Raw genomic sequence first — 24,883 nt, 5'->3', positions numbered from 1 at the left:
TCTCTATATATGTTTTCATAAAGGTAGTTATTTTAAAGTAACTTAACCTCTACCTTTTTTTTTTTTGGTGCCAGTACTGGGGTTTGAACTCACATCCTCTAGTTATTACTTATCATTAAAGGCTGGCACTCTTACCATTTGAGTCACATCTTCACCCTTGGCTTTTTGCTGATTAACCACAAGTAAGAATCTCTTGATTTTGTCTGGTCCAGCTAGCTTCAAACCAAAATCCTCAGGGTTCAACTTCTTTTTTTTTAAATTTAGTTTTATTGTCAAGGTGATATACAGAGGGGTTCCAGTTACATACATAAGGTTGTGAGTGCATTTCTTGTCAAACTTATTACCACCTCCCTCATTTTTCTCCCACTTCCCTCCCCTCGACCCACCCCCACCTGAGTTGTACAGTTAATTTCCAACATATTGACTTGTGAGTATTGCTATTGCATTTGTTCACCCTTTATCCTTTGTCTCACCATTTTGATGTGCCCCTTCCTTTCCTTAATTCAAATAAATGTATATATAACACCCAGGGTACCAAAACCAAATGCAGTGACAACAGGGGATAAACCATAGGGAAGAAAAATGAAAGAAAAAAAATAAATAATTTTATGTAGTACCTTAAAAATCACAACAATGTAAAACCTCTTGTTTTCATATCTTGGAGTTCACTTAAGCTATGAGATAATGTGATCCTCTGCTAGGACTATCCTAGACATTTACTAATTATTACCAATGGAGGAAACCATGGAACCTATGTTTCTTTTTTTATTGTCAAAGTGATGTACAGAGGGGTTATGGTTTTATACATAGGGCAGTGTGTACATTTCTTATCCAACTTGTTACTCCTCCCTCATCTCCCCCCACATTTACCCCTCCTTATTTCCCTCTCCCTCCCATGAGTTGTACAGTTGGTTTACAGCATATAGTTTTGTAAGGGTTGCTGTTGCACTGGTTTGTCTTTTCAACCTTTGTCTCTCGATTTTCATATTCCCTTGCCCTTCTCTAGTTCCAATACAATATCCAGGGTACCAAAGTCAGTTACAGTGACACCAGGGGTAAAACCATGGGAAAGACAGACAAAAGAAAAAGGACATCATTTCACATGGTACATTGAAAATAACAGCAACAATGGTAAACCACTTGTTTCTATAACTTGGAGTTCATTTCACTTAGCATCATTTTGTGTGTTCATATGGACATAGCTATTGGGCTATTGTGATCTTTTGCTATAACTAGCCTAAACATGTACTAATTATTCCCGACGAGGGAAACCATAGAGTCCATGTTTCTTTGAATCTGGCTCACTTTACTTAGTATAATTTTTTTCCAAGTTCTTCCATTTCCTTATGAATGGGGTGATGTCATTCTTTCTGATAGATGCATAGAATTCCATTGTGTATATGTACCACATTTTCCGGATCCACGCATCTACTGAGAGGCATCTGGGTTGGTTCCATATTTTAGCAATGACAAATTGTGCTGCGACGAACATAGTTGTGCTGGTGGCTTTAGTGTGTTCTTGCTTGTAATCTTTTGGGTAGATGCCCAAAAGTGAGGCTGCTGGGTTATAGGGGAGCTCTATGTTTAGCCTTCTGAGGAATCTCCATACTGCTTTCCAGAGTGGCTGAACCAGTTTACATTCCCACCAACAATGTATTAGGGTTCCCTTTTGGCCACATCCCCTCCAGCATTTGTTATTGTTAGTTTTCCTGATAATGGGCTTTCTTGTTGGGATGAGGTGGATCTCAATGTTGTTTTCATTTGCACTTCTTTTATAGCCAGTGATGTAGAGCACTTCTTCATTTGTCTCTTGGCCATTCACATTTCCTCTTCAGAGAGTCTCTTTTTAGGTCTTTAGCCCACTTGTTGAGGGGGCTGTTGGTTCTTTGAGGATTTGTTTTGGAGGAATTTAATTTTTTTAGTTCTGTGCATATTTTACATTTGAGCCCTTTGTCCACTGTATGGCTGGTAAAGACCTTCTCCCAATCTGTGGGCTTTCTATTTATCTTGCAAGCTATGTCCTTTGCCCTGCAGAAGCTCTGTAGTTTGATGTAATCCCATTTGTCCAAGCTTTCTTTCATTTGTTGTGTTTTGGGGCCTTTATTAAGAAAGTTTCATCCTGTGCCATATAGCCCTTGTGTTTCTCCTATTCCTTCTCATAGTGTTTTCAGGTTATCTGATTTTTACCTAGAGGTTTTGGATCCATTTGGAATTGAGTCTGGTGCAGGGTGATATACAAGGATCAAATTTTAGTTTGTTACAGGTGTTGAACTAGTTTTGTCAGCACCATTTGTTGAAGAGGCTGTCTTTCTTCCATCATGTTTTTTTTTGGCTCCCTTATCAAAGATTACGTGGCCATAGATCTGCAGGTTTATTTCTGGGTCTTCAGTTCTATTCCATTGGTCCTCAGGCCTGTTCTTGTGCCAATAAAAAGCTGTTTTTTTGTTTTTTTGTTTGTTCAACTTTTTTTTTTCAAATTTTTATTATCAAACTGATGTACAGAGAGGTTACAGTTTCATACATTGGGCATTGGATACATTTCTTGTACTGTTTGTTACCTTGTCCCTCATGCCCCCCTTTTTTTATTACTATGGCTTTGTGATAGAGTTTGAAACTTAGTATTGATATTCCTCCAGCACTGTTCTTCCTGGTAAGGATTGTTTCTGTTAGTTGAGGTCTTGTGTTATTTCATATGAATTTTTGGATTGCTTCCTCTATTTCATTAAAGAATGGTGTTTGGATTTTTTTTTTTTTTGCCAGTCCTGGGCCTTGGACTCAGGGCCTGAGCACTGTCCCTGGCTTCTTTTTGCTCAAGGCTAGCACTCTGTCACTTGAGCCACAGCACCATTTCTGGCTATTTTCTGTATACATGGTGTTGGGGAATTGAACCCAGGGCTTCATGTATACAAGGCAAGCACTCTTGCCACTAGGCCATATCCCCAGCCCTGGTGTGTTTGGATATTGATGGGTATTTCACTCAATTTGTAGATAGCCTTTGGCAGTATTGCCATTTTCACGATGTTAATCCTCCCAACCCAGGAGCATGGGAGGTTTTTTGACTTCCTTAGCTCTGCTTGAAGAATAAATCATGTTTAGCCAGCCTCAGAGAGACAAAGTGTGCATGTTTTCTCTCATCTGCAGAAGCTAAATCTAAAATATACTAAAACAAGATAAATTATACAGGACTCTTGGCATTCACAATGAAGATACCCTTAGGAGAGGAACCTAAGAAGTGGTGCTGTAGCTCAACTGGTAGAGCACTACCCTAGAGCACAAAGAGGCTCAGGGACAGTGCCTAGGCCCTGAGTTCAAGCCTCACAACCAACAAAAAAAAAAAAAAAAAAGAGAGAGAGGAACCCAAAGGAGCAACACTTTTTTAATTTTTAAAGTTATTTTTAAAAATTAATTTTATTGCCAAGGTGATGTGCAGAGGGGTTACAATTACACACACATAAGGTAGTGAATACATTTCTTGTCAAACTTATTATCCCCTTCCTCATTTTTCTCCTAATTTCCCTTTCCCCCAATTTGTACAGTTAATTTCCAACATATTATCTTGTGAATTTCACAGTAGGAGCAATATTTTTGAACGTTTAAGATAGTATTTATCTAAAAGAATTCCAGGAAATGAAAACATGGCATTGTTGTTGTTGTTGTTGGTGGTGGTGTTTTTTTTTTTTTTTCTTTTCTAGGGGGCATAAGAGGTTGCAGGAAGGGAGGGATGAAGGGTGAGCAAATGCAATTATGCTACTCAATATATACTATGTGGAAACTGAACTAAAGTGAAGGAAGGGGAGACATGGTCCAAAAAAAGTAATGTACTCATTAGCTGACTTATGATAATAACAATAAAATTATATTTTAAAATGATGAAAAGCACATGGTCCCAATGCTGCTGGAATAATGGGAATTTGGAACATAGGATGTATAATATGCATTATGCATGCTATGTATTGTTATTATTTTACATACATTTATGCTATACATACATTACATACATATATACATGCGTATATGTCTCTGGTATATACATGTATGTATATATCCCCTTTACATACATGTATGCATATGTACATTGTACATACATTTACTATTGTAGAAATGGGATGTATAATATATGTCTGAGTGGTGACATTTTGTGGTGTGTGTGTGTGTGTGTGTGTATGTGTGTGTGTGTTTGTGTGTGTTGGTACTGGGACTTGAACTTCAGGCCTGGGCACTGTCCTTTACCTTTTACTCTCATGGCTGGTACTTTACCACTTGAGTCACATTTTCACTGGAGAAAAGAATCTCATGGACTTTCCTGTTTGAGCTGGCTTTGAACCATGATCCTCAGATTCCTCTTCCTGTGTAGCTAGGTTTACAGGCATGAGCCATCAGTACCTAATGTGACATTGCTTTTTGAAATTTTAAAGGTAAATTTTAAAAATGATATATTCACCTGAATACCTTTCCCTAAAAGGAAAGGTCTGGGGAGATGAAAAAGTAAAATTATAAGTTCTGAAAATAATGACAAAAGCATTATATAGGATAGGAATGGCTGATTTTAGTGGGAGTCTGAATTCCCATTTTTATTTGTCTTAATGTCATGCTAGAGGATATCTGTTGTAAGGCTTGCTGCTAAAGAGTATTGTGATTGCCAATAATGTTTGAATTAAATTATCTGTCAGGAGATTGCCACAGAAAACACATTTGTAAATTTGATAATGGGAGGAAATTAAATCATCTTCAGATTTAGCTCTTGGGCAGATTAAGTGAGGAGAAAGGACCCAAACAGCCCCCTCTTGTGAAGAATTTGCTGTAGGAGGGAAGAAAGGAAGGTGTTTTGAGCCAGGAAGTACACAGCAGGTATGCAGGACATGAAAGGTATGATGCAGCAATTCATGTCATTGTCTCCGCCTCTGTCTTCATCTCGCTTACCCTCCTGAGCCCTTCTATGCTGCTTCAGTGTTGGACAACACTGGCTGAAAGACAGGATCTTTTCAGACTCCTGCTACCATTTGGAAAGCCTGAGAAGGATGGGGTCGCAGGATGTCCCAGGGCAGGATGATGAAGAATGCTACATCTATCTGTCAGGTCCTGAGGAGGAAACTTCATTTGTTGTCCACTTTCTCAGGTGCCTGTGTGGGTCCAAGTGAAAATTTTTTCTCTTGCACCTATTTCCCCCAAGATTAATTCACTAGTTTTTTAATTAGCTCTACTACTTTATCTTACATACAAAAGCAAACTTCAATGCTACCCCAAATTATAACATTTTTGTGTTTGATAACAATGACATATGTGAAACTATTACTAATTTATGCATTCGAACAATACCTTGTAAGCTAATAGTTGATTAATGTGCATACAATTCCTACTGGTATGCCCCTTGCTTTTCTTTTATACAAGTCAGGATAATCAGCAAGGTTTTGTAAATAGCTCCCCCATATAATTGCGCTAATGTGATTTAGTGTGATTTAATGAGTGGCCCATTATTTCCTCACATATTCTATTCCTACATATCCTTAATTTTGTTTCTGGACTCTTGTTTCTTTCATCCATCTATCTACTTTAACTTCTAGACTAGGAACACTTAGTTTCTATGTCATTATAATTTATTGATGATCACATTTCCAATATTTTATATCCTAGGGATTCGATTTCAAAATAGCACACACGTATAATGATACTAAGTCAAGGCTGAGGCTAGAGCTTGCATCAGACGCTCAGTCCCATCCAAAGCACCACAAAAACAAATGAAAATAAAAGAGGAAATTATATGAGGAATGCGAGCGCTAACACATATCATTTAGGATACCATTTCTCCAACTATGTTAATATATCAGGAGGCAGCTGTAAACTCTTCAATAATCATTTGGTTCAAGGATGGAAAATTTCAGATGGTTTGCCTCGGCTAGAGACCCTTACTAGAGAGGAGTAGGGTTTGTTTGTTAATTGCTAGCTAGGAGGTCTCTGGAATCTGCAGCATTGACTAGCCAGTTACTATAGGTCTTTTGAGAAGCTTTCATTATTGAAGGTGATATTTTTGGCTGATTAGAGATTCAAAATCAAGTTTTATGGTGCTTGCTTGACAGCATACAAACTAAAATTAGAATGATGGAAATAAGATTAGTAGCATGGCTCCTATGCAAGAGGGACACATAAATTTGTGAAGAGGGACATATTTTTTTATATCAGCATTCTTTTCCTGAACCAGCTATGGTTTTTGTAATCAGTTCATAAAAAGTAACTGAATGCATTTGGCCATGGTGGCTCATGCCTGTAATCCTAGCTACTCAGTAAAATGGGATGTGGAGAACTGCATTTTAGGCCAGCCTAGACATAAAAAGTTCACTAGACTCCATCTCTAAAATCATCAGCAAATGAGGCCAGATGCTGGTGGCTCCTTCTGGAATCCTAGCTACTCAGGATTATTACTACCTGCAGTGCCAGCTACTATGATATGCGGATTATGATTCATTGCCATCCAGGTACGGGAACACCATGAGACTCTTATTTCCAATTAACCAGCAAAACAACCTGGAAGCAGAGCTGCGGCTCAAGTGGTGGAGCTCCGGGGTTGAGTGACAAAGCCAAGTGAGAATGAGAGGCTCATTGTTGAAGCCACAGTACTGCCAAGAAAGAAAATGTAATTGAAGGCAACTTACAGGAATTATTTCATTAAATAGTAAGGTTTTGAGTTGTTGACTATTGTAAATGAAGTTTTACTGTATTCTGGCAGTACAGGGTGCCCAGTTCTTCAGATGCAGCTTACTGCTGATTTTAGATTCCTAGTCTACTGCTGTGAGGAGTATCTGCAATGTCCCTCTCCAATCTTCACCACTATTAGAGTTGATTGATCAAGCCCACATATATGATTATTCAAGTTGACAAAGGAAATTATATCTACGAAGTGCTCTAGAGGAGGGTGCCTTTTACTCGATTTCCCCAAATATTCATACTCTTATTAAAATGTATTTAAATCAATTTTTTACTTTAGATTATTTTGTGTTTCAAATCAAAATCAAGAAGACCTATTTAACTTGCCATTGTTGAACATATTAACATGACTAACCATTGCAGTTCAAACATCTCATGTTTAGCTTTTCTATCATGAAGCCGATTCAAAATTCACTTTAGTGTAAGAGGACTTTGTTTCAGACAAACGTCTTCCTTTTTTTACATAATTTATCATATTCTAGCATGTTATGGTAACACAAATAATGTTCTATAGATTGTAGTCAAAACATGTAGCTTCTATTGTAGTAAAACAGGCTTTCAACTTAAACATCTGTTGATGAACTATCATTATAGAAAATGTATGAGGAAAATTCTTGCTTTTTATATTTGTTTTGGCATGATATATTTTCAGAAATTCTAAACTTAAATAAAAGGCTCTTCTATTCCCATGTTAATACATATTTCCTTAGTTTTTGTCCTGGAAGATATTTTTTCTTTATGAAGTATAAAGGCTATCTTTGTTTGATACATTAATCTGGATTGAAGAATATGTTTCAGGGCTTGGATTATGTTCTTCTGTGTCCTCTTTGAACTTAGAGTTTGTATTGAGAAATCTGCTGTTTTCTATTGGCCTGCTTTTGTGTATAGCTAATTACTTCTCCTTTTCAGCTTTCATAATTCTTCTTTCTATATAGTTAGTGTTTTTAACTATAATGTATCTAGAGGCTTTCCTTCTCTGATCTTGTCTGTTTGGTGTTCTCTAAGCCTTCTTGTGATGCTGGAGGTTTTTCTATTTATTTATTTATTTATTTATTTATTTATTTATTTATTTATTTATTTATTTATTTATTTATTTATTTATTTATTTGTGTCCAGTCCTGGGCCTTGAACTCAGGGCCTGAGCACTGTCCCTGGCTTCCTTTTGCTCAAGGCTAGCACTCTGCCACTTGAGCCACAGCGCCACTTCTGGCCATTTTCTATATATGTGGTGCTGGGGAATCGAACCCATGGCTTCATGTATACGAGGCAAGCGCTCCATATTCCCAGCCCAGGTTTTTCTCTTTAAATTCTTCTTTAATTTCATGGACACTTTTTTAAAATTGAAAAACATTTCTTTGAATCTCTTTTCACGATTTAAGTCCTTTATTGTGGAGTTGCTGGAATTTCTTGGCTGGACTGGGGTTTGAACTTAGAGCCTTGGGCTTGCTAATCAAGCATTACACCCCTTGGTGTGAACCCCCCTTCCCCTTCATATTGGTTATTTTCAAGAGAGGATCTAGCTTAATGCCTGGGCTGGCCTGGCCTGTGACCCTCCTCTTTAGGTTTCCCACCATCACTGGGATGACACATGTGTGCCACTGCACTTGAGCATTGAATGAGATGGTGTCTTTTGAACTTCTGTTTTCTCCCAGGCTGGCCTCAAACTGCAATCCAGCAAACTCCACTTTGCAGGAAGTTAGGACTACAGGCTTAAGTGCCAGGCTGAGTTGTTGGCTTTTGAACCATGTTGCTTTGTTTATTCATGGAGTGTGTGTGTGTGTGTGTGTGTGTGTGTGTGTGTGTGTGTGTGTGTGTGTGTCTGTGTGTGTGTCTCCACTAGGGCCATATTTGTAGGTGGAGGTTTCAATCTCCTTTTGTCCTTTTATTTCTCAAATTGTTTAAGACTGGCTAGTACTGTTTTGGTTGTAGTGCACGTTCCTGTGACTAAATTGGAGGGGTATCGCTCAATAGTCAGTCATTCCATTTCAATGCTCAGAACTATGTTCCACTCTGGCTGAGGAAATTTGGCTGTGAAATATATCAAAGTTGATACATCTCTCTTCTGTGTTACCTGGCTCTTCTCATTCACAGATTCAAATTGGCACATTTCTCTAATCCACCATTTTACCCTGCCTGTGGAACAGTATATATAGTTTTCATGCTGGTACTGTGGCTTGAAGTCAGGGCCTGGCACTATCCTTCAGCTTTTTCTTCCAGATTGGTGTTCTACCACTCGAGCCACCATTTCACACCTGGTTTTTTGGTGGTTAATTGGAGGTAAGAGTCTCATGGACTCTCCTGCTGCATGGGATGGCTTTGAGCCTTGAAGTCAGATCTCAGTGTTCTGAGTAACTGGGATTACAGATGTGAACCAGTGCCCAGATAACAATTGTTTGATAATGCAACTTTAAGGCATATCTTAAATGTATAGGAGTGGTCTCACTTATTCTGTTTTATTTTGTTTTGTTTTTGTTGCCAGTCCTGAGGCATGGACTCAGGGGCTGAGCACTGTCCCTGGCTTCTTTTTGCTCAAGGCTAGCACTCTACCTCTTGAGCCACAGCACCACTTCTGGCTTTTTCTGTATATGTGGTGCTGAGGAATCGAACCCAGGGCTTCATGTATACGAGGGGAGCACTTTACCACTAGGCCATATTCCCAGCCCTAGTCTCACTTATTCTGTGATGAATGTCTTGTTAACACTACATTTATTATGTTGGGAAAGTTTCCTTAAAGACAAATTATAAAGGTGATATACAAAGTCATGTTCCTTCGATATTGTCATCAAGTAAAGATATTTCTACAGTTTGGCCAGTGTTTTAGAGTTGTTTGAAATTAAGTTACTATCTGTAATTTGAATATTCATAATTAATAAAGCATATTTGGTAGCCTTGTTATTCACATTCTCTGTGAACGTCTTTATTTTATGTCTATTTAACCTGTTCTCTTCTGAGAAGTGAGTTAAAGATTTCTATTATAACTTTTTTAGTTCAACAAATCCACACTTTTTTCTAATAGCTTTTACTTTAGAGTTTTATGGTATGCTATCTAGGCATGAGGATTCATGAAAAGACTTATCTTCTTGGGAGAATTACAGCTTATATCATTATAAATCCCTTCTTGTCCCATTTCATGCTTTTTGATTTGAATTCTGCATACTCCCTCGTCATAAATGAATCTGTTTTATTTTTTAATCTTCCTGTGTTGTTAGTTGCAAGTAGTCTTACTAGAAATTAAACCTATAAATTTAATCATCTCATTTAATTGCTCTAAAATTGATGCATTTCGTCCTCATTCCATATTATTTTGTTCTCATTTTATCATATTTTATTATATATTTTTTTCTTATCCTGTTTATTAGAATAGATAGTTTTCTCTGCTCTTATTTCCTTTTTAGTGTCTTAAAATTGTTTTCTTTCTCTGTTCTTTGTCTTGAAAATTCTAATAAATATATTAGAGCATATTTTCCCATGCAAAATTATATTTCATTGTGTACTAACCTTTTACAATACTCCTGTGACCAGAATATGTTGTAATCAATTTTTTCTAGTGTTATTTTCTTAAAATTAATAATTTTCAAAGACAATTTTCCAACAGTTTTATAGTTATAGAAAATTGGAAACACACACACATATACGTATATTCTCCCACGTAACACCACACCGTTTCCTTTATTAGCATGATAAATTATAATTAATGAACCAATATTAATACAGTATTACTAAAAAAAACTGCACAATTTATTCAGAATTCCCTAGTTTTTATCTTTTGTATCATTTTCTGTTTCAGGATTCCATCCAGGGTGTAACAACACATGTTGTCATATCTTCTTAGATTCCTCTTGACTTTTCTGATTTTTTTATTGAGTATATTTGTTTCCTGTGGCTGATATGACTTACTAAAATGGCTTAGAACAATAGAAGTTTACTTTTTCATAGTTCCAGGGAAATCTGGAAGCCTGAAACATTGCTGGGAAACATTTTCAGGGTCCTCAAGGAGGAAAAGGTCCTTTCTTCTTTCATGTTTTGGCACTCTCAATCTTGTCATCATCATTCCAGTCACCATCTCCATCTTCAAGACGGACTATACCTCTGGGTGTCTCTGTGTTAAATCTCCCTCCCTCTGCCTTTATTTTATAAAGACATTTGTATTGACCTTTAGGGCTCATCCAGATAGTTCAAGTTTTCTCATTTCAAGGTTAAAGACTCTTTGGATGTATAAGATAATATTTGTAAGTTACAGGTTTGGGAACCAGACAACTTTAAGTTGGTCATTTTTCAGTTTAACCTCAATTACATTGAGTTTTATACATCTAATCATGTATGTTATAGAATCCTTCTATTGGAACTTTGCTGTTTTTTTTCCTGCCATGGACCATGGACTTTTCTTTGGAAAGATGTCTATGGAGATGTCACACAAGAAATAGTTTTGTCCCATTTCTCTTATTCATATTCAATGATTTATTTATAAAATATGAACACACAGATACATACTTATACTTTGGCAATAATCCTATACTGTTTCATTTATTTTATTGCTCAAACCCTTCCATCTTTGGCCATGGGGAGTCATTTTATCTGATTCTGGTGTTCTTTTAGCATTTCCTCATCAGTATTGATCTGTCTGTATTTATCTATCTGTAGATCATCTCTCTTATCTACCTATCTACTGTTTATACCTCTAGAAGCTACAGGATTTTTTGTCATGATAGGAGGATCCAAAGTCATCTTATTTATTTCCTATCTTGGTCATAGAAGCAGCCACTTCTTTAGGAATCCTGGAATTTTTTCTTTTAATTGGAGAATGGTATGGAAACCAAGATCTGGTGGTTAGGTGTGTTTATGCTATGGAAATGCTATTTCTTTTAGGTGTTTTCAATGGGAAGAACAAGGAAATATATGTGTATATAATAGCCCGAGACATACATTCTTTATAAATACTTCTATGTGTATTTATCTGTATCTAGATTAAACTAAACATGAATTCACATTATAATCTATTACCATGCAAATCATAATTCTTCCCCATTCCCATTAATTATCTTTCATTTCCCAATCCAACCATGAGAAAACTGGCTTTTTCTCCAGTTCATTAATTTTCTTAAGCGTTCACTTCCAATATGTATTTACAGAAGTTCCAAGACTAACTCATACCCCATTGGGAATACTTTTATTAAGTTGATTACAGTCCAGTTCCTTTGCCTTTAGTCTTAACAGATTCCACTCAAGGAACGATACCTAGGTTAACACCTTTTCTTTCAGATTTCCTTCAATAAGATTGATTCTACACTCTGATTAACAATTGGAGTCTGTTTTCATAGACAGCATTCCTTTATGGAAACCTACAGTCTCTTGGAAGACATGTTTGTGAAAACACTTCGATGTTTACTTTCTGTTCTGTAAAGTTCTGCAGGGTATGACAAATGTATGATGCATCTGTCAGTACTTATACTAACCTAAAGCTTTACTGAGATTCAAAAGTATTAATCCTTCCATATCCTCAGTCTTCCCCAAATCTGTTAGCTGTATATAATTTTGCCTTTCTCTAGATTGTAATGTAATTGGGTTCATACATGGGTAACTTTTTCAGATTGATCTGTTTCCACATAGCAATTTGGCTTTTAAGGTTTACTTGTCACCGTATTTTCTCATTTCTAGCTTTTCCTTGGGTCTTGAAATTATGGTTTAACTCTTTCACTTGGCTGTTTGGCTCAACGCTGACACCCTACCACTTGAACCACATCTTTACTTTTCTTGTGGAGTTTTCTGAATGGCCTGGCTTCAAACCATAACCCTCAGATCTCAGCCTCCTGAGTAACTAGGACTACAGGTGTGAGCCACCAGAGTCCATCTGAGTTTTTCTGATGAGTTAATATGAGTAAGAGAGGAGATGAATGTGACCTAAAGTTGGATCATTTGGTGTGACAGGAGTGTAGGAACATGGGAATATGAAGGATAAAAATCTGGAATACAGTTTTATTAGATTTGAGCCTTTGTCACTAAAAGGTCAATTATTGTATTATGCCTATATGCTTTTCTGCCTTTATCTAAGAATTTTAAGTTATAGTGCATATTTTAGAAAGTTTCTGGGCCTTGTCCATGAGTTATGAGATTTATTAACAATGGAAGAGTTAATTGATGTCTAAAATAATTTACTGGTATTAGGGTGAAGAAAGCTTGAAGAAAAGGCTTTAAAATATTACATCAATAATAAGCAGAAATATTTGGTGAATACACAAACATGGAGAAGATTTGAGGTCATTTTGAAAAATGTGCCAAGGTGGGAGGCTCAGTTGTCTAAAGGTTTTCTTTCAAATTTGGTATTATTTCTGGTAAAGCTTTTTTTTTTTTTGTACACACCATCACTGAAGCTAGCTTTCAAGGCTGAAGTAAGGGTTGTTTTTTTCTGTCATTTGTCTCCAAGGAGCCTGTACTTTCACAGGAGTGATTATTTCAAGGTGAAGGTGAGAGGAACCGTTTCTTACAGTTTATTCAGCTGGACGTCAGTATTGGTAATCTCAGTCGCTATGGTATTTGAGCCTGTTGGCTCTGAAAGGATTTACTCTTTTGCACAAAGAAAGAGCAGAATGGTGGTAGCAAAGATAAAAAGAAATGAGATTTAGAAAAAGTGGATTTCTGTGTCCACAAAATAGCTTTTTATTCATGGAAGCTTTAATAGGAATTAGTTGTATTGTTTCACATAAAGGGCCAGCTTAACGTATAGCCATGAAAGGTAGATGTATTTGTACTTTAAAAAATGCATACATCTCTCTTACATCATTTGGCAAATTAAAAAATCAAGGATGGGCATAAAACCATTTCTTGTGTTATTATCAAAACACTTCTATTTTATATTAACAAATATATGTAAAGATTAGCTTGAATATTAGACATAAAAGAATCCTTTTATGTGTCTGAGATGGCAGAGCAAAGAAGGTCAATGCAGGCACTGAGAAACTGGAGCGATTCCTTTTCTGTGATTTCAGTCAAAGCTCACTTGTTCCATTACAACTTCTAAAACTGATGACAGAAGTCAAACCTGTGCAGGGTGGAGTTCACTTCATGGGCTGGGAGACTACAGTGAACACACCCGACACCCTCTTAGAGTTTATAGACGTAGAGAAATGGCTTTTTAGGAATAATTGTATCTTAAGGCCTCATCTCTAAAATATATGCAGAACTAAAAAAATTACCTTCTTCCAAAACAAAACCGCAAAGATCCAACAGCCCCCTCATCAAGTGGGCTAAAGACTTAAAAAGAGACTTCTCTGATGAGGAAATGAGAATGGCCAAGAGACATATGAAAAAAATGCTCTACATCACTGGCCATAAAAGAAATGCAAATCAAAACAACATTGAGATTCCATCTCATCCCAGTAAGAATGTCATATATCAAGAAAACCAACAATAACAATTGTTGGAGGGGATGTGGCCAAAAGGGAACCCTACTTCATTGTTGGTGGGAATGTAAACTGGTTCAGCCACTCTGGCAAGCAGTATGGAGAAGGCTAAATATAGAACTCCCCTATGACCCAGCAGCCCCACTTTTGGGTATCTATCCAAAAGACCACAAACAAAATCACAGTAATGCCACCAGCACAACAATGTTCATCGCAGCACAATTTGTGATAGCGAGAATCTGGAACCAACCCAGATGCCCCTCAGTAGACGAATGGATCAGGAAAATGTGGTACATATACACAATAGAATTTTATGCCTCTATCAGAAAGAATGACATTGCCCCATTTGTAAGGAAATGGAAAGACTTGGAAAAAATTATACTAAGTGAAGTGAGCCAGACCCAAAGAAACAGGGACTCTGTGGTCTCCCTTATTGGGAATAATTAGTACAGGTTTAGGCAAGTCATAGCAGAGCATCACAAGAGCCCAATAGCTATACCCTTATGAACACATAAGATGATGCTAAGTGAAATGAACTCCATGTTATGGAAACGATTGTTATATCACAGTTGTAACTACTTTCAACGTCCCATCTGTATCTGTAGCTTCTATTATTGATGATGTTCTTGTATCACCTTCCTGTGGTTGTACCTACACTATCTCTGTAATCGTATCTGAGTATATTGGAAACCGTGTATACTGGTATTAGAAGTAGGAAATTGAAAGGGAATACCAAAATTGAGAGACACAGGGTAAAAAAAGACAAACAACTACAAAAGCAATACTTGCAAAACTGTTTGGTGTAAGTGAACTGAACACCTCAGGGGGGGAAAGGGAAAGGGGGAGGAGGGAAGGGGGTATGAGGGACAAGGTAACAAACAGTATAAGTAATGTATCCAATGCCTAACGTATGAAACTGTAACCTCTCCGTACATCAGTTTGATAATAAAAATTTGAAAAAAAAATCTGTTTTGCATTTAAACTCTAAACTTCAAATACCCCAGTATGATGATCATTTAAAACTGCTTCTAGGTTTCTACCCAAAATGGGAACTGTAAGAAAAAAAATGATGTTTATTAAATTATTCATTAATTTTCATTTTATGATTTTTTAAAACTTACAAAAGTAGATGCAGCAGTTTCTCTCTAGACACTATGTTGAAAATGAACTTTAAAAGTTGTGCAGAGTGAGGAAGCACGGGTGGCACTGTCCAAAAAGAATGTACTCATTACCTGACATATAACTGTAACCCCTCTGTACATCACCTTTATGATAACAATTAAAAAAGACAAAAGTAATTCACATTGTTTATATAAAATTGTATCTAAAACTGCACATTCTTTTGCCTTTCTTTCTAGTCAGAAACGTAACCACTCTAGTAGCTTCCTATGTAGTCCACTGACCTTTTCCTGAATTCGAATGTACAGAGAGCTCATTTGTTTAATGGTTGCAGATCATGGAAGGCTTCATTGTAATTTACTCATTACTGTACGTAAAAACTAAGATTTCTTACATAATTTTCCAGTAAACATTTTTATTCATATAAAACAAGAAATAATTGTATCTTTAATTGCTTCCCTGTTCTAACCTATTATGAGAAAATTAAGGCCTGGAGATGTTAAATATCCTGTCCAGGGTCTCATGATAGCAGCATGGGGAAACTAAGACAGGTTGCTTTAAGCTGGTTGTATTTTCTGGGGCATCATAGAACTCACACTAAGTACAGTAGAGGAAAAATATGAAGAAAGCAGGAAGGGAAACTTCTGCCATTCGAGAATCTGGACTTTTCAAAGTGGGCATTCAGCTGGGCACCATGGCTCATGCCCGTGATCCTAGCTACTAGGGAGGCTGAGAGCTGAGGATCATGATTGGAGGTCACCACTGGCAGGAAAGTGTGTGATGTGAGCCTTATCTCCAATTAAGTGCCAAAAAGCTGAAAGTAAAGCAAGGCTTTGAATAATAAATCTCAAGGATAGTGCCCAAACCCCGAGTTCAAGACCCAAGACTGCTGTGCCACCAAGAGAAAGTTGGAATTTATATTTATTATTATATAATTTAGAACTCACAATCTATTTCATATGAAGGATAATGTCAGAAATAAAGAGGAGAGCTGGATGCTTGTAGCTCTCTCCTGTAATCATAGCTACCAGGAGGCTGAGATCCAGGGATCATAGTTTGAAGCTAGCTTGGGCAGGAAAGTCCATGAGAATCTTATCTTCAATTAACCACCAAAAAGCTAGAAAAGAGGTGTGACTCGAGTAGTAGAGTGCAATCTTGCTTGGAGAAGTTAAGGGACAGAGTCTAGGCTCAGAGTTCAAGAACCAGTGCCAGCGCACCTATATGCACACATGTGTGCATGTGTGTGTGCTCATATACACACACACGTAAAGAAATTTAGAAGAGGAGAGTGGAGAGGGAAGAAGATTGTATTTCCTAATGAAAATGTGAAAGAGCAATTTCTTTTCTTTCTTTGTTTCTTTTTTTTTTTTTTTTTTGGCCAGTCCTGGGGCTTGGACTCAGGGCCTGAGCCCTGGCTTCTTTTTGCTCAAGGCTAGCACTCTGCCACTTAAGCCACAGCACCACCTCTGGCCTTTTTCTGTGTATGTGGTGCTGAGGAATTGAACCCAGGGCTTCATGTATATGAGGCAAGCACTCTAGCCACTAGGCCATATTCCCAGCCCTGAAAGAGCAATTTCTTTATGCTAGTACTAAAATGTTGAACTCAAGATGTGCTCACTGAGCTTTATTTGCTTATGGCTGGTGTTCTACCACTTGAGTCATACCTCCAGCCTGACTTTTTGCTTGTTAATTGGAGATAGAGTCTTGTGAACTATTTTTTTTTGGCCTGTGTTTAGTTTTGAATTTCAGTCCTCCAGATCTCAGCATTTTGAGTAGCTAGGATTATAGAAGTGAGCCACTGGTGCATGGTGAATTTTTTCAAATTTCTAAATTTAAAATAATTTTAAATTTCTGGGTGATCCCGAAGTTATTAGAGTGACCCTCTAGTTCTTCTTCCTACTTGGACGCATGGAGTTGTCCTCATTCTTGTTTCTACATAGATGAACAAGTACTTCTCAACTTACAATGAGGTGATACCTTGATAAACTCATGTAAACTATAGACATAATGAACCAAATGCATTTAACACACATCAAAGGTCATATGTTGTAACATGATGTAGTACACTGTAGAGTATTGCTTGCTTTTTCTTGTGGTCTTATGTTAGATGTTCACTGTCTAACATAGCAAAAGTAGTATTATGTGGTACACTGCTAGCTCAGGAAAAGACAAAAATTTAAATTTAAAGGGTTTTTTGTTAGGAAAATGGAGGTAAAAGGAGCAGGCTGGCCTTGACTTTCTAATAGATGAGACTGTTTATTGAGATATAGCAGCTAGGGAAAGGAGGTTGTGCAAGGAGGTGGGGTTGGAGCTGGGCTTTTATGGGGTCTGAGCAAGGAGACAGATGTCATGGAACAGGCCATTAGGTCTGGGTAGCACTTCAGAGCTTCAGGTTTTGTTGTGCACAGCAAGGCACTTTGTATTTGTCCTGCTCTGGTATTTGTTTCTAATTTCCATATTATTTATTCCCTGAGAGAATGCGTGAAAGCTGTTCTGAGTGACCCTTTTACAGGATATAGTGACCTCCTTGGTGAGACCTGTAAGGGGTGGGGGAGGGAGGAGGAGGAGGAGGAGGAGGAGGGGGAGGGGGAGGGGGAGGGGGAGGGGGAGGGGGAGGGGGAGGGGGAGGGGGGAGGGGGAGGAGGAGGAGGAGGAGGAGGAGGAGGAGGAGGAGGAGGAGGAGGCCTAATCATGTAGTTTTGTTTGATCACAGCTTTAGGATGGGAACCTCTACAAAGGAGAACAACAAGGAAAAGGCACAAGGCACTCTTTTATCACTGCAGACTCACGTGGGAGAGCTAAATATGAGGTGTATTTCTATCTTTGGGCATGGGGTTATAGACTTAAAGATCTTAGGAGCCTGTACATCTGTGTGAAAATTAGCTGGTGACTGCTAGAGTTTGGGTCTTCTTTGTCTTCTGAAGTCCATGTATTGAAACCTTTGAAGACAGCCTATGGGCTAAAGAGAGATGGTAGAACCTTTAATAGGCAGGGCCTGGGGGAAGGAAGTTTGATCACTGGAGGTGTGCCCCCAAAGGGGATACTGGAGGCTGGGCCCCTTCCAATCGCTATGCTGTTCATCCTTGGGGAATTGACTAGGTCTTTCCACCTCCTACTCCTGCCATGAAGTATGTTGTTGGAGATCCAAAATAACAGAGCCAACTGACGCAGAGCCTGAGTTCCTGGAAGTCGTGAGCCAAAATAAATGCTTCTTCCTTATAAACTGATCTCACAGCTTATGATGATGGTCACAGCAAGGACTGCGGAGAATATATTTAGAATAGAGACCAAAGAAAGTCCAAGGCTATCTTCAAGATGATCTGCTGGGGATCTGAAGTGTGCTCAGTTCATTGAGGAGGGGTGGTGCTTATTAGAACATTGCTCCAGCCACTAACACATGAAGAGTGTTCAGCAGCAGTGGAAACCCACAGAGTGAGGGTTGGGACCATTCATACCTAATTGGCCAACGCTCCAAGGAGACCAGTCACTCCTGGTACAGATCAACCAGAAAACAACTGCACTCCCCTTCCAATGTAACCAGGATGCAAAAAGCCATGGTCCTCTTGCACAAACTTTGGTGTTGTTTTGAAAAGTGAGAAAGGCTTAAAACTGAAAGATTGATAATCACTTAATTTCTTTTGAAGAAATAGATTGAAATGACTGGTTTCAACTGTGGTTACCACTTGAGGCTGGCATTTTCGTCTTTCCCCTCCAGCTTGTTACTATAGAGTTACAAAGAAGTGCGAAGATTGCAGTGCATCCAAGGGTGGGATCGTTATCCTGAGCATTTTGGAAAACCTATGTATTGGCATTGTGCATTTAGAGATCTATCTTCTTTTGCACAGTCCTGTGTTATTCTATGCTGACTTTATTGTTGCGCAGGGCTTACAGATGGTGGTAAGGAGTCAGCAGCTCAGAATACTTAAGATCTAGCAATATCCAGAACAACTCTCTGAAGGGACTTTGTTCCTCTGGGGTCCTGGCTCCTCCCTATGTTTTCAGGAGCTGGGCCATGTAACACTTTTTCTCACTTCCTGAGAGAGATGCTTTTCTGAAAGGCAAGGGGCTGGGGTTCACAAATGCAACAGAGATCAACTCCAGCATCATTGTGGCTGTGGGCCCTTCTGTGAACCTGCTCTGTGTAGTGCTTTGGAGGAAGCAGAACACATACAACTGTGAGGAAGAAGTGCCCAGATGTTAGCTTCACCTGTGCCCCTGGAATCTGAGCTTTCCAGAAGGTGAATGACTGCATGATCCAGAGTGCAAGCAGAAAGTCGCCTGTGTTGGGAAAATACTTGAAAGAGGCTGCCACTAGGGTGATTTGGGAAACAGCTAGGCCCTCCACACCCTTACTCACTTGGTTAGGACTTATCTTGGACACCACTTCCTCCAGGAAGCCTTTTTGGGCTCAGTCCAGAGTGTCCCTATGTTCACATGATTTATTGACAACGCTGAGACCACAAGTGAGATAGAAACTATTAACATCACATTTAAAACGATACTAGAACCAGGTGCCAGTGGCTCAAGCCTGTAATCCTAACTACTCAGAAGGCTGAGATCTGAGGATCATGGTTCAAAGACAGCCTGGGGCAGGAAAGTCTGTGAGATTCTTATCTCCAATTAACCACCAAAAACAGATAAAAGTGGAGTTGTGTCTCAAGTGCTAGACTGGTAGCCTTGAGCAAAAGAGCTTAGGGACAGCACTCAGGCCTGAGTTCAAGCTGCAGGACCTGCATCATCATCATCATCATCACCATCACCACCACCACCATCATCATCGTCATCATCATCATCATCATCATCATCATCATCATCATCATCATCATCATCATCATCATCAATAACAGCAACAACTATGTTAGAATAGTAGTTATAACCTGGAGCTGGCTTCCGTAATGGAATGCACGATCCTCCTTCTTACCAATGTCGTATTACAGAGTTACTGTTTACTTGTCTATCTTCCCAATCAGCTGGTGAACACCTTTGTAAAGTAGAGTATCTCCTATACCAAATGCTCAGCGAGTGCTGTTTAATGTTGAACAAAGAAACTTTCCTTTATTCTTGGGCAGATTTATTTAGTCTCTGTAGCAATAGAAGGTTAATTTGTATTACATTTCATATGTATGTATGCATATATGTATGTATATTAAAGGTCATTTTTTAGATCACTTAGATGCACATGAAAAGAATGGCATGCTTCTGTTTAGTGAAAACTGAAGCACCAACCAAAATGAATCAGGCTGCTTCTACTAGTGTTTAGATCCAGTGACTAACCCCTTCCTTTAGCTTTATTTGAAAATTCTTATTTTATGTGTATCACCCTACAAACCAACATCCTAAGCATAGTAATATCTTAATTTATTTTGCTTTTTTATGGCAGGTTTGTATGTATAAATGCATTTCAAAATATAATCTTCTAAACTTGAAAATATTCACAATCATTTAGAAGTGATAAAAAAAGTTGTCAAATACTTGTAATTATATAAATTGTCACTCAAATTACAGGAAGCTTAGAAGAAAGCTTTATTGCTGTTTAGTTTTGTTTGAATGCTCCTGAGTGTGCTATTGAGAGCTTTGATAAATCAAGAGGGCTGAAACATGGAAATGGTCACAGTGTTTAAGCTATATTACACTTAAATTCATTTAATTAACTATTTTCGCAAACATGGTATTCTTTTGTAAGAAACATTTAGAAAACCTTCTCTCCTGTGTTTTCTTCACAGAACCAAAAAAATTATCCCTGCATGCTTTTGTATTTCTTATTCTTTGGTTTTCTTCCAATGCATGTATATAATTATATGTTCATGTTGTCATGGTGATTCAGAGCTGAAATTGTGAGACTGTTGTAATCACTTGCCTAATCCTGAAACCTGCTGTCCAGCATAGCTAAATCAGCAATATAATGGTAGATGGTCGATGTCTTATTTTCTGTAAATTAATATGTTGTTAGAATATTCTTTAAAATGTGTCTTTAAGTGACAGAAATTAGCCAATAAAATGTACTTTAGAACTTAGAAATGTAGCGCTTTAGATTCAATTGAAATTTTATTACAGTCCTCGTTTTAAAAGTCATATTTAGTCAGATGGCATCTTTCTTTTCAGCTGACCATTTATTCCCCAATAACCATATAGCTTCTTCAAAATGGAAATGCTTGAGCATTTTAAATATTGAAAAATACAATAATTCATAAACTACAAAGTGTTCTCCACATTAGTTCTCCTTTAGATTTAGTGCCATAGACATGTGCAATGAATGATTGTGAAAGTCCTTTCATGAGCAGTGACCATTTGGGTATTTATGACATTATTTGTGAGACATACAAAATTATCAGTATGGGAAAGCAGCCAACAAGAGCGTATTAAAAGGACTTCTGTCTGTCCTATCATGTAGCAAATAATTTCATGAATCTTTAATTCAGTCCCAGGCTGGACATTGATCACTTCTGTTTGATATTTCCTTTTTACCATTAACTAGATAATATTGAACACACTGTCACATGAACTTTTTCACCTAATGTTTTACTGATATCTTTTAATGTTAATACCCATCAATCTGCCATAACCTTCAAAACATTTATATAATGTTTTGTTGTACAGATGCTATATAATATCTTTAATGAGTCTGCTAGTGCCTGATGACCTTTATATTTTTACCTACTCTTCCAGTTTCAAATTGTAATGCCACAGGATGACTTTGTTTGGACTTTTACATGTCTCTGTAGAATACAGCCTTAGTCACCTCTATCTCAGGGTTTCATCCTTTCTATCTGAATATGCCTATGGTACATCAGAGTAATCTCACTAAAATGTCTACATGGAACCTCAGGAAGTGATCTTACTTGGAATAAGTGGTCTCGTAAGTGTGATTACATTAAGGGCTGCAAGGTGAAATTGTCCCTGGGTTAGGTCGGGCATTAAACCCAATGACTGGTGTCCTTATGAATCAGAGAAAGGAGAGGGAGATCCAACATACAGATACACAGAAAGAAGAAGAGTATTTGAAGAAGATGTGATGTTTTGAGAGATGAGGGCACAAACAGATAAATGTCAAGTGTTCTTGGCCATCACCAGAAGCAAGGAGAGAAGCATGGAATGGCATTTTTGTCAAAGCTTTCAGAAGAGATCAACCCTCCCAACGTTGGCCTCCTCATCTTCAGAACTATGAGAGAATACAGCTTTAAGTTGCTATGTTTGGAAATCAATGAAATCTCTGCCCTTTCTCCAAATCCTTATGTGGCTTCCATAGTTTTAGAAACGGGTCAATAATCTTCCTCACCAAGTGACTAGACTTCTGTGTCTACCTCCTTCTTCAGCCTTTTTTTGTGGTAATTACTTGGCTTCTCTATTCCTTCCCTGTAGCTTATTAAGGGACTCTATCATGGGAATTATTTATACTTTTTTTTAATGTTTCATCCTTTGTAGTGCACCCTCATCCAGCTGTAAGTCTTCCATGACACCTACCCTTAAAGTACATTTTTTGCATGTGTGTGCTGGTACCAGGGCTTGAACTTGGGGCTTGAGTGCTGTCCCTTAGTCCTTTAGTTTTGTTCACTCAACTCTAGTGATATATATCTATATCTATATCTATATATCACACATATGTATATACACACATATATACATTCTTCAATACTCAACATGTCCTGAGCAGCACAGTCCTTCCAAGCAGTAGATGGCATTGTAGAGACTCGACTCTGGAGTGACATCTATTTGCATTCATTTTCTAGGCAAAGGAAGATGTGGAGATCTGCATATACTCTATAGTGATGGTCTCTGCTATCCTGACTCTCAAGCTCCTGGGTTCACATAGCTCCTACTGGACTTGCAGCTTCTTCCTCTTCCAAGTCCTTGCTAACTCACAGTCTCTGTAGTCTGCACTGGAGCCAATCCTTTCCTGGGCAGCACCTGTCAGTCTATGCTTCAACTGTTCAAGCAGTCACCACCACAATCGGTCAGATGTTGCTGTGACTTGTAGTATTACCAAGCTGATCTGAGAGTTCCATGTTTTGTCTTTACCAGAATTCTTTTTTTTTATTAATTAAATTTTGTTGACAAGGTGTTGTGCAAAAGGGTACAGTTACATAATAAGGCAGTGAGTACATTTCTTGTGATATCTTACACCCTCATTTTTCTTTCCCTTCCCTAGATCAGGTAGACATATATACAATACCCAGCGTACCAAAATCATATACAGTAACCACGTAGCATACGCCAAAGGAAATTCACCTAGAACTTTAAACGTAATATCAACAATAGAATCCTCCTGTGTCCTTCTCTTGGAGTTGTTTTTGCTTATCCTCATCTTATATGATCATATGTACATAGCAGTTGAGCTATTGTGATCCACTGATAGGTCTATTCTAGACCTTTTTATGTTTAGTAGTTATTTGGTTTTAGATACATAATGTAAGGTTGCTGACCCAAACCTGTGGAAATACCATTTGAAAAGAAGTTTTTGTTTCACCGACTAGTCTCTAGTGTTCCTCCGCCCCCACCACTCTAACAGTCATATATCAAGGAGACCATGCTCCTTTGTTCTCTAGGCTTGTCTCACTCAACATTATTTGTTCAAGTTCTGATCATTTCCCTGCAAATACCAATATTTTATCATTTCTAATCGCTATGTAGTATTCCATTGTGTATAGGTACCACATTTTTTTGTATTCGTTCATCTGTAGTGGGCCATCTGGGTTGTTTCTATATTTGGGCTATTGTGAATTGTGCAGTGATAAACATGGATGTGCAGATGTCTTTATGATATCCTGAGTCCTATTGTCCAGGATAGATGCCTAGGAGTAGTACGGCTGGGTCATAGGGTATGTCTATGCTGAGCTTTTGGAGGAACCTTCAAAGTGGTTGTACTAATTTGCACTCCCACCAACAGTAGAGAAGGGTTCCTCTTTCCCCGCATCCTCTCCAGCATTTGTTGTTGGCTGAGTTCAGAGTATAGGCCATTCTAACTGAAGTGAGGTGGTATCTCAGGGTTTTTATTTGCATTTCCTTTATTGCCAGGGATGTTGAGCATTTCTTCATATGTTTCTTTGCCATTTTTATCTCTTCTCCTGTTCAGTCTCTCTTTAGCTCCTTTGCCCATTTAATAACTGGTTTACTGGGTTTGGAGGGAGTTAGTTTTTTGAATTCTCTGTAGATGATGGATATTAGGCCTTTGTCTGTTGCTGTGATGGTAAAGATCATTTCCTGTATGGTTGGCTGTCTTTCTAGTTTGGTGGCTATGTCTTTAGCTGTGCAGAAACTTCTTATTTTGTAGTAGTCCCATTTGTCATGTCTCTCCCTTATCTGTTGTGCCCCTGGGACTCTATTCAGGAAGTTCCTACCTGTGCCTATAAGTTCTAGTGTTTCTCCTATTCTGTCCTTCAGTAGTTTCAAGCATTCAGGTCTGATGTTGAGGTCCTTAATCCATTTTGAGTTGATCTTGGTGCATGGTGATAGGCTAGGGTCTACTTTGAGTTTTCTACATGTGGCTGCCCAGTTTTCCCAGCACCTGTAGTTGAAGAGGCTATGTTTTTTTTTCCATTGTATGTCTTTAGCTCCTTTGTTGAATATCAGCTGACTGTAAGAATGCATCTTTATTTCTGGGTCTTCTGTTCTATTCCATTGGTCTTCAGGTCTGTTTTTATACCAATACCAGGCTTTTTCCAGAATTCTTA

At 38.1% G+C, this 24,883-nt stretch overlaps 1 non-coding gene across 1 annotated transcript; it reads left to right on the top strand.

Moving 5' to 3' along the window:
* The first annotated feature begins 6,059 nt into the window (after positions 1–6,059).
* Positions 6,060–6,168, top strand: LOC125352156. Its single transcript, XR_007211146.1, has one exon. It is a non-coding gene; the product is annotated as a U6 spliceosomal RNA (small nuclear RNA).
* The last annotated feature ends 18,715 nt before the right edge of the window (positions 6,169–24,883 follow it).

This window comes from Perognathus longimembris, chromosome 5 (genome assembly GCF_023159225.1).
Source record: "Perognathus longimembris pacificus isolate PPM17 chromosome 5, ASM2315922v1, whole genome shotgun sequence".
Lineage (NCBI taxonomy): Eukaryota > Metazoa > Chordata > Mammalia > Rodentia > Heteromyidae > Perognathus > Perognathus longimembris.
Note: the sequence above shows the minus strand (reverse complement) of the source record. Positions and strands in the feature narration are given on the sequence as shown.